Source organism: Gavialis gangeticus, unplaced genomic scaffold, assembly GCF_001723915.1.
Source record: "Gavialis gangeticus isolate Ggan-Ray unplaced genomic scaffold, GavGan_comp1, whole genome shotgun sequence".
NCBI lineage: Eukaryota > Metazoa > Chordata > Crocodylia > Gavialidae > Gavialis > Gavialis gangeticus.
The window spans coordinates 100,545,393-100,553,775 of record NW_017729033.1 but is presented as its reverse complement, the minus strand read 5'-3'; the positions used below and the strand labels follow the sequence as shown (position 1 = coordinate 100,553,775).

General features: G+C 46.2%; 1 long non-coding RNA gene across 1 annotated transcript in view; it reads left to right on the top strand.

Moving 5' to 3' along the window:
• Window positions 1–8,383, top strand: part of LOC109304019 — a 113,491-nt gene that overhangs the window by 87,961 nt on the left and 17,147 nt on the right. The window contains exon 3 of the long non-coding RNA XR_002099278.1: window positions 8,224–8,380. This is a non-coding gene — a long non-coding RNA (uncharacterized LOC109304019). The remainder of the gene's footprint in view (window positions 1–8,223; window positions 8,381–8,383) is intronic.

Here is an 8,383-nt window from a genome sequence, read left to right as displayed (position 1 = left end):
TTCCCCCCTCCCTCAGGAATGCAGCCAGCTCAAGTTACCTAAAGACAGGGTAAGGGTGTGGTCTCCTCTGCTGAGCCTGACCTAATCAAATGGTCACAGCACAGAGATTTGGTCACAGTGTCACAGGGCAGAGATTTTTGGGGAGAAACCAAGGTGGCTTTCTGCCACAGGCTGCTTACAAATTCATCAGGGAGGGGACAGAAAGTAATAGGAGATGCTCTGTTTACCAGGGCACCCCTTGGAGTAACTAGGAACAATGACCACAAACTGACAGAGACCAGATTTAGGTTAGACATCAGAAATAACTTCTTTATGGAAAGGGTTGCCAAAATCTGGAATGGGCTTCCAAGGGAGGTGGTGCTCTCCCCTACCTTGGGGGGTCTTTAAGAGGAGGCTAGACATACCTGGCTGGGGTCATCTGACCCCAGTGCTCTTCCCTGCCCAGGGCAGGGGGTCAGACTCAACTATCTGCTAAAGTCCCTTCTGACCCAAACATCTCTGAATCTACCACCAACAAACCATACCCACAGGGCATCAGGGGGAAAGACTGGACCATTCCGCTGCAGGCCCCTTAAAGATACATTCCATATACAACATTCCCCTTCTTTACTCTGGGAGCTCCCTCTTAAGTATTTGAATGTTCATCAGTAGCTACTTTAACTCAGAATGCTTTGGGATCATGGAGCCAGAGGTTGCTAGTACTCGGCTCACCAATGGGGTCTAGCTTTTACCACTGCCCCATTACGTAGTCTTTGTACTTCACAGGCAACTTCACTGGACGTCCACTCTTAATTTGCCTGGTGCCATCAGGTGTCTCTGTGGGTACTGCTGAATCCTCAGAAATGTAACAAAACTCTTGCTCTTGGTAGTCTGGTTTTACTTCTGAGACTTGTTCTGCTGCCATCTCTTGAGGTGCATCAACTTGTTCTGCTGGGACTGATGAGTAATCTTTCCTTCAGTGTCTTCTGTTTCTCCTGTAGCCGTTACCCCTGGGGGTTTTTACCATGTAGGAATGTGTTTCATCCCTTTTTGTCATAATGGACACTGGTATCCAACCTGTACTTGTTTGCATCCTTACTTTCCCCCCCCTCTCATAGTGGTGGCAAGAATGTAGCTGTGCAGTCATAGTGTCTTTTGGCACCTTTTGAAGGTTCCACACCTTGTGGGAGGCATTCGATGGTAGTCTAGGAGTTAGGACTGCTGTTGTAGCAGGGAGGGTACTGCGCAAAGTCTCCCCATTGGAAGCTGTGCTGAAGCATACTCAAGACAGATAACGGGCTTGTTCTACAGATTGAGTAAAGCCAGATATAGATGTGAGCCATCCTGCAATGTCGTCTTAAACATTGATTTGACAGTCTGAACCATGCATTTAGCCTGACCTTTGGATTGTGGATAACCCAGACTAGAGTGGGTGATGGTCATGCCCCAATCAGTTGCAAATTATTTCATCACGTGACTGCAAATGGCACATGATCACAAACAATTTATTTAGGTATGCCATGGTGAGCAAATACAGACTTCATTTTGGCTATTACCGTGCTGGCTGTCTTGTTGGGTAGGTGCAAAACTTCAGGGTACTTGGAGTAATAGTTGACTATTATCAAATAAGACTGTCCCCATAGGTCAAAAATGCCCACTGCCAGGTTTAGCCAAGGCAAGTCTGGGATCTCATGTGAGATCATGGGCTCTTTCTGAGTACTGGGTTGGAGCTCAACAAGGTGTGCAAGTTGCAATCCATTGCTCAATGTGGGCATTCATCTGAGGCCAATACATGACTTGTCAAGCTTGCACTTTTGATCTTTGTATGCGTTGATGGGGTGAATGAAGCAATGGTGTTTGCCCTTGGCCACTGGGTTCCAGGGATGGGGTACTCACTCAGACATCCATGCCTTTGGGGTTCTGTCTTCAAGTCACCATTTGGCAGGCACAAGTGTGGTGATTAAACAGTTTAATCTTTATTGGGGAAACAGGATTCAGGAACACACACACTCACAGCTTGCAGGAAGAAAAATAACAACCCACGACCACCGAACTGCATCCCCAGGGCATCAGGGCGAGAGACCTTCAGGCCTCTTAAAGGTACATTCCATATCCCACTATGGAGCTGTCTTAAAGTAAGAAGTGAATGGTTCTGTGCAGAAGATTCGTGCTGAGAATGGAAACAGAACTTTCTAGAGGCTGCTGTGGAGAAGGTTTTAGTTCTTATGAATGGGGGGGGAAGGTATTAAATAAAATATGTTAAATAAATCATGTTGGCCCATATATACATAAAATGTATATAGGCCGATATGGATAATTTAACATGCATGTAAAGAGCTAGGGCAACATGTCCCAAATTGTGTGGTGCTCCCAAAAGGAGCATGCAAAAGGGCTCCTGGGGGCAAGGGATAGCTGCCTACTTCAGCTGCTCTTGTGTCCCCTACGCTACGGTTGCTGCCACTGGTTTCCCTCACCAGTGACTGCTGCTAATTGCCCTACTGGTAAATGTCTAGAGTAGTGGGAGCCAAACTTCTTGGCATGTGTGCCACAAGTTAGCCCTGCACCATTCCTAAGTGTCACTCCAATCCCTTTCCCCTGCCTGATCTGCTGCTCTGCTATCTGCTACTGTACTGCTTGTACCCTCCCTGATCTGCTACATGCCACACACACAAGTTTCCTGTGCCACAAGTTTCCATGAGTGCTACAGGTTCCCCATCCTCATCTAGAATCTCTTTAACTATGTCAGAATTCATCTGGTATTTAACTTGAGGTTCTAAATTATTTATTGTAAAAGGTAAAATTCACCCCTGTGATGCATTAACCCTCTAATGGGGCTGAATTGGGGTTTTTATGATACCTGGACCTTGTGCCTTATACCTAGCTCTCTGCACTGAGGTGAAATTCACTGAAAACCCTTCACCTGGTATCAGTGAAAACTTCATTGAACTCGGCGAGGCTTTGCCTGAGGGTGGACTGAGATTCCCTTGCTCATCCTCCCTTTGTTGCACTGGTCTTTTATTTATATATTGTATTTAAGCAATCAATCCCATGCTCCAGGACCTCTGCTGCTGACCTGTAGGGATTAGGAAGGGCATTTTTGCCTTCCTTGAATGCATAACCTGTATTCATGGGTGACTGGTGCCTCCTGAGACTGGGGAGGGCACAGTTTGTGGGCATTGGCGTCAGTGACAGGGTGGCAAGTGGCAACTGCCTGCAGAAGCTGATAGCAGTGGTGGAGGCAGGGTGGGGAGGGGGTGGCGAGCAGTAACCGCCCACAGAAGCCAGCGGCAGTGGCCAATCTTGGCAGTGGCCAACATGCTCCCCCTGAGCCCCCACCCTCACATGTCGCTTATGATTTGACTTCAATTTGTTTTGTTTTTTTCTCTTCCTCCCATGTACCAGAGATTGGCCATAGAGATGGGAGACTAGATGCTCCAAGAGAAACTGAGAAAACTCTCAGTGCCTGGCTCTGGTGTCTCCATCATATGCACAGCATTAAAATGGTCATCAGAGATGAGGCCAGGAAATAATTTTCCCCAGGTCAGACTATTGTTTGTTTTGTTTTGCTTTTTAAGTTTTGGTTTGTAGTATTAGGTATGCTGAGTGGAGTGTTTGCTCTCACCTTGTGGCACATTGATGTCTTGGACACACTGGAATTGTTTGTAGTAAATATCTTGTTTGTAATAAAGATTAGTTTGAAGGGTATTAGTAGGGTCTTTGTTGGTGGGAGGGGCCAGAGGTTCTTGAGGACTCTTGTGTGTATAATGCCTCTTATGGCTTTGTTGTACAGTAATTTTGGGTGGCTCCTGGACCTCTTAATCCCTGGATTAGCCACACATTGACACCTTAAAGTGGTTTTAAACCCTCATTATGTGGCTCAAAGTTACATCACTCCAGAGAACAATAGTCTCTGATTTGCAATACCCAGCTCCTGTTTCACTAAGGTGTGGCCACTCCCCATAGAAGTTCTGCCCAAACTGAAGTCCTCCAGTGTCCTGGGATCTCTTATGCCCTGTCCAGAGGGCTGGTGAACCAAGATAGGCTTTTATCCCTGCTCTCTAGTGGTAACTCACAACTATAGCTCATAGCCCTGCCCGTGGTCATCAAGCCTCTAGTGGCAAGTCACAGCTGTGCAGGTGGGGGACAGTTAAAGAAGGTTTCTACATTAAAGTTGTGACTGCTTCAAGCTCCAAGCTAGCACTAACACCAGTTGACACTTGTGCGGCTCACAGCATAAAGTATAATAAGGCCTTTATATTGTTGCTTGCAGTTGCAGGGAACTGAACTCAAAGATCCATGCTCCTTCTGGTCTTATATCCCTGTGGGCACTTTGGCTAGGGACGGGTGTTCAAAAAGCCAGAGCCTGAGTTCGTTCAATCTTTGCAGGTTAGTCTAGCCTGCAGAGAGTGAATCAGTTTCCAAGTGGATACATTTTCCCTTTCTATTCAGGAAATTCAGGCACATGCCTTCAGTGGCTCAAGCCAGAAGCCTGGGTGTGCTAGAGCAGCCCTCCCTTCCACAGGGAAGCTGAGCTGAGGAGTGGGGTGTGACCAGGCTCCAGCAGGAGCAGTCCAGGCATACAGGGCTGCCCTGCCAGAGGGGGGAACTCTTCCCCCTCCTCCCTCACCATTTGGTGCTGGGGACCTCTTCTCCCTCCTCCACCCCCCTGTCCTCCCCCTACTGTGGACAGGGGGCATCTGTGAGGCTTCTTCCCCATCACTGTAGGGTGGGGAGGGGGGGGGCTCTATGGGATGCAGCCCAGCCCCAGAGGGGAACTCTTTTCCCCCCGAGGGATAGTGGGAGCATGGAGCTCAGCTGGGCAGGGTAGGGGGTGTAGGGACCCCCATACATTCCCCCTATGGTGTGCAGCCCCCACTGCCCGGCAGCAGCAGGCAGGCAGGTCAGGGCACTTGTCCCCAGTGCAGGAATGGCTCTGGCCAGCACTGCGTGGGAGTGGGGAGTGGAGCCTGCCACATTGCTGGAGCTCTGCTCCCCACACCTGCAGCTCCAGCACTTGCAGTGAGGGAAGGCCCACATTGGAGCCTACTGCCTTCTCTCGCTGCATGTCATAGGGGGAGGGTGTGGGGGTCCCTACACTCCCCACCCTCACAACCACACCCTGCCCAACTGAGCTCTGTGCTCCTGATGCCTCTGTGGGGAGGAGGAAGGCGAAGAGTTGCCCCCTGCATGGAACAGAGCCTCCCCTGCCCCCACTCTGGGGCCTGGCAGCATCACATGGAGCCCTCCCACTTCCAGCCCCACAGCGGTGGGGGGAAGGGAAGGAGGAGAAAGGATCCCCATCCAGTGCCTCACAGAGTTCCCCTTTTCACACTGGGAGGAGGAGGGGAAGAGTCCCTGCCCCCCCCATCCCCATCCTGTGGGACAACCAACTCAGCATGGCCCTATTTAAGGTGAAGGGGGCAGGGAGAAAGCTAATTCTTCCCTTTGTCTCTTCTTTGCAGCCAGGGTATGCCAGCTCTAGGGGCCACTGCTGCAGCCCCCTCCCTTGTTCTCCCTAGCAGACAGGCTGACCTTGGATGCAGTGCAGGAAGGAGGGAAGAATTCACCCCCTCTCTACCCACTTTGCCTTAATGGAGCCATGCCTGCCAGTGTCTCTGCTAGGTCTGGTCACTGCTCGGACTAGAGAGCAGAGGGGCCCCGCCCAGCCCAGAGGGTGTGCTGGGATACTGGGGCAGACTGGATTAACTTAAACCAGCAAGTAGTCTGGGACAGACATTACATAAACCAGTTTGACCCAAAGCAGTTAAATCTGGTTGAATGTAGCATCAGACTGATCTCAAACCAGTTTGAAACTGGTTTTTGTGCACTGAACTTCTGTTCTGTTACAGGTTTAAACCAGTTTCTGGTCACTTAAATCAATTTATGTGTAATGTCTGTCCCTAGCCTTTTACACATCTTTCAAGGGTGGGGGGAGAGGGTGGCGCTTTAATTAGAGTGACTCTCAGAGTTGCTCTAATTAAAGCAACACCACGTCTCGTGTGTCAATGGCCCAATGCTTAAAAATGGTGGTGGGAATGCTTGAACTAAAGCTTGTTTGACAAGCTTTAGTTTAAGCACCCCCGCTGCCATTTTAAGCATGGGGATGCTGATACACGAGATACAAGAGGCTGCTGTAGAGTAATAATTGCCATGCTCTAGCAGACTTGATTAATCGGGTCTGCTCATGTATAGGCACCCTGTGTTCTTATATTCCTGGCTAAATTTGAAATTGGCTCTTAGTAAGCCACTTTGTAAGGACCCTGTGAATAGAAAAAAATTACAAGGGGAAAAAAAAGAGGTTTGGGATAAAATAAATCCTTTCAGGTGTTTTTGTTTGTTTTGGGGTTTTTTTGTGAAATTCTTTAAGCACATCTTTAAAATAAAATGAAAGTAAATTTCAAACCAAAATATTTTCAGAACAAAAAATAACATGAAATGGGGTTTTTTTGGTTTTGTTTTAAATATTTAAATTAACTCCTATCTTGAGCTATTTTTAACTGAAAAATTCATGTAAATTGATATGAATGCACAGAATGTTTACCTAACCTGTGTCTACATTTTTAGTGGGGGGAAAAAATTGGTCAGAAAATGTCACACCTTTTTGTTTAATACACTGATTTGTTTTCTGGGCTTTATCAAATCGAGTAAGATGCATATTTCTCTCTCACAAACACAAGTTGTATTATAATTTGTTTAATAGACTGTAGGATCCAGGTCGCCATTGTCATTATTCTAGTTAATCCATTTTTTACCAGACATCTTTTTTTAATGAATTACAGCTTTCTTTTGAGATGGAGATACTACTACTTAAGAATAAAATTTGGAAATACCCACAGTAATTGTTATGCTGGAAAACTTCAGCCTAAAAATTGCTGTTGTGGCTTGTAGATGATGACTTCATTGGAAAACAAGATAATTATAACTCCCTGTTTTTAGTTTAGACAAGTGGATCAAGTCAGATACTTGGTGCATTTGTTACAACCAGATGCCCTTTTATCAAAAAAATATTGTCATCTTGATCATTGTTTAATAATGTGAAGGCAGGAATCAGTTTTATTTCCAGATAGGTACCATGTTGCAGGCTTTAAGATGGCCAAGATAGCTATGATCCTCGCTTGTAATACTGTACCCTAGTTTCAATCTAGTGGGTGGATGGATGGATGTGCATTTGAGATGCTAGGTATGAGTGAATTTATATTTTAGAGCAATGGTATCAGTGCAGAACTTTCCACTGACTTTAAAAGACTTTGGATAAGACCCTGCATCTACACACACATTAATGCGCTTTAGTTAATGAACATTAAATTTAGTACCTCTGGGCATTTTTACGTGTGGTCCAGGTGTGGTGCTTTAATTAGAGCGGCTCTGAGAGCTGCTCTAATTAAAGCACCTCTTTGTCTCCCGTATCAGCATCCCTACGCTTTAAAATGGTGGTAGGAGCACTTGAACTAAAGCTCATTTGACAAGCACTGCTATTTTTAAGCGCAGAGACGTTGATAGACAAGATACAGAAGGTTGCGGGTGTGAGGCAATTGCTACACTTCAGCAGATTTGATTAATTGAGTCTGCTCTGACGTGCTGGAATTCTAGTGCATCGGAGCAGCCTCCATGCTCGTGTATAGGTGACCTCTGTTGAGAGGTACTGGGAAAATGCATATTAGTCTTTGGTTAATGCGGATTAAGATAGAGTAGGAGTATTTATAGATGCGCGCTGCAGGGGAAGGGGGGGCACACTTTAATTAGTGTGGCTCTGAGAGTCATGCTAATTCAAGTAACCAGAGTGTCATGTGTATCAGTGTCCCTGCGCTGAAAAATGGCAGCAGGGGGCACTTTAATTAAAGTTTATTGAACAAAAGCTTTTCAGCATAGGTATGCTGATATATGTGACGTTGGAGCATGGTAATTATCAAGCTCCACCAGATTCAACTGAGTCTGCTCCAACACACTGTAATTACGGCACATTGGAGCAGCCTCCTTATATGTGTATAGGAGCCCATGGCTTTTAGTGGCACTTTAATGTGCATTAACCTATTTTAATATGCATTAGTGAAAGTGCATGGGGTTTTTTTTAGTGATGCTTTAATGCACTTTAAAATAAGCTAATGCACATTAAAGCACATGTGTAGATGCACCCTGAATATACCAACTAGAGTTAATCTACACTGGCACAATGCAGTGGATTGATTGTGCCAACTATTTAGTGTTGCAGCTCCCATTAAATTCTTAGTTTGATGTTGTTTCAAGCTTTTCCAGGACATGAGGTAGTTTAAGAAGTTACAATAAAGGCATATATGCTCCATCAAGGGAAATGAAAAATCTATCCCCAAAAGAGGGAATGAGTCCTGAAGATATAGGATTGAAGAGAGCCCTATCTTGAGCCATGGACAAGGAGATCAAGCTGGTA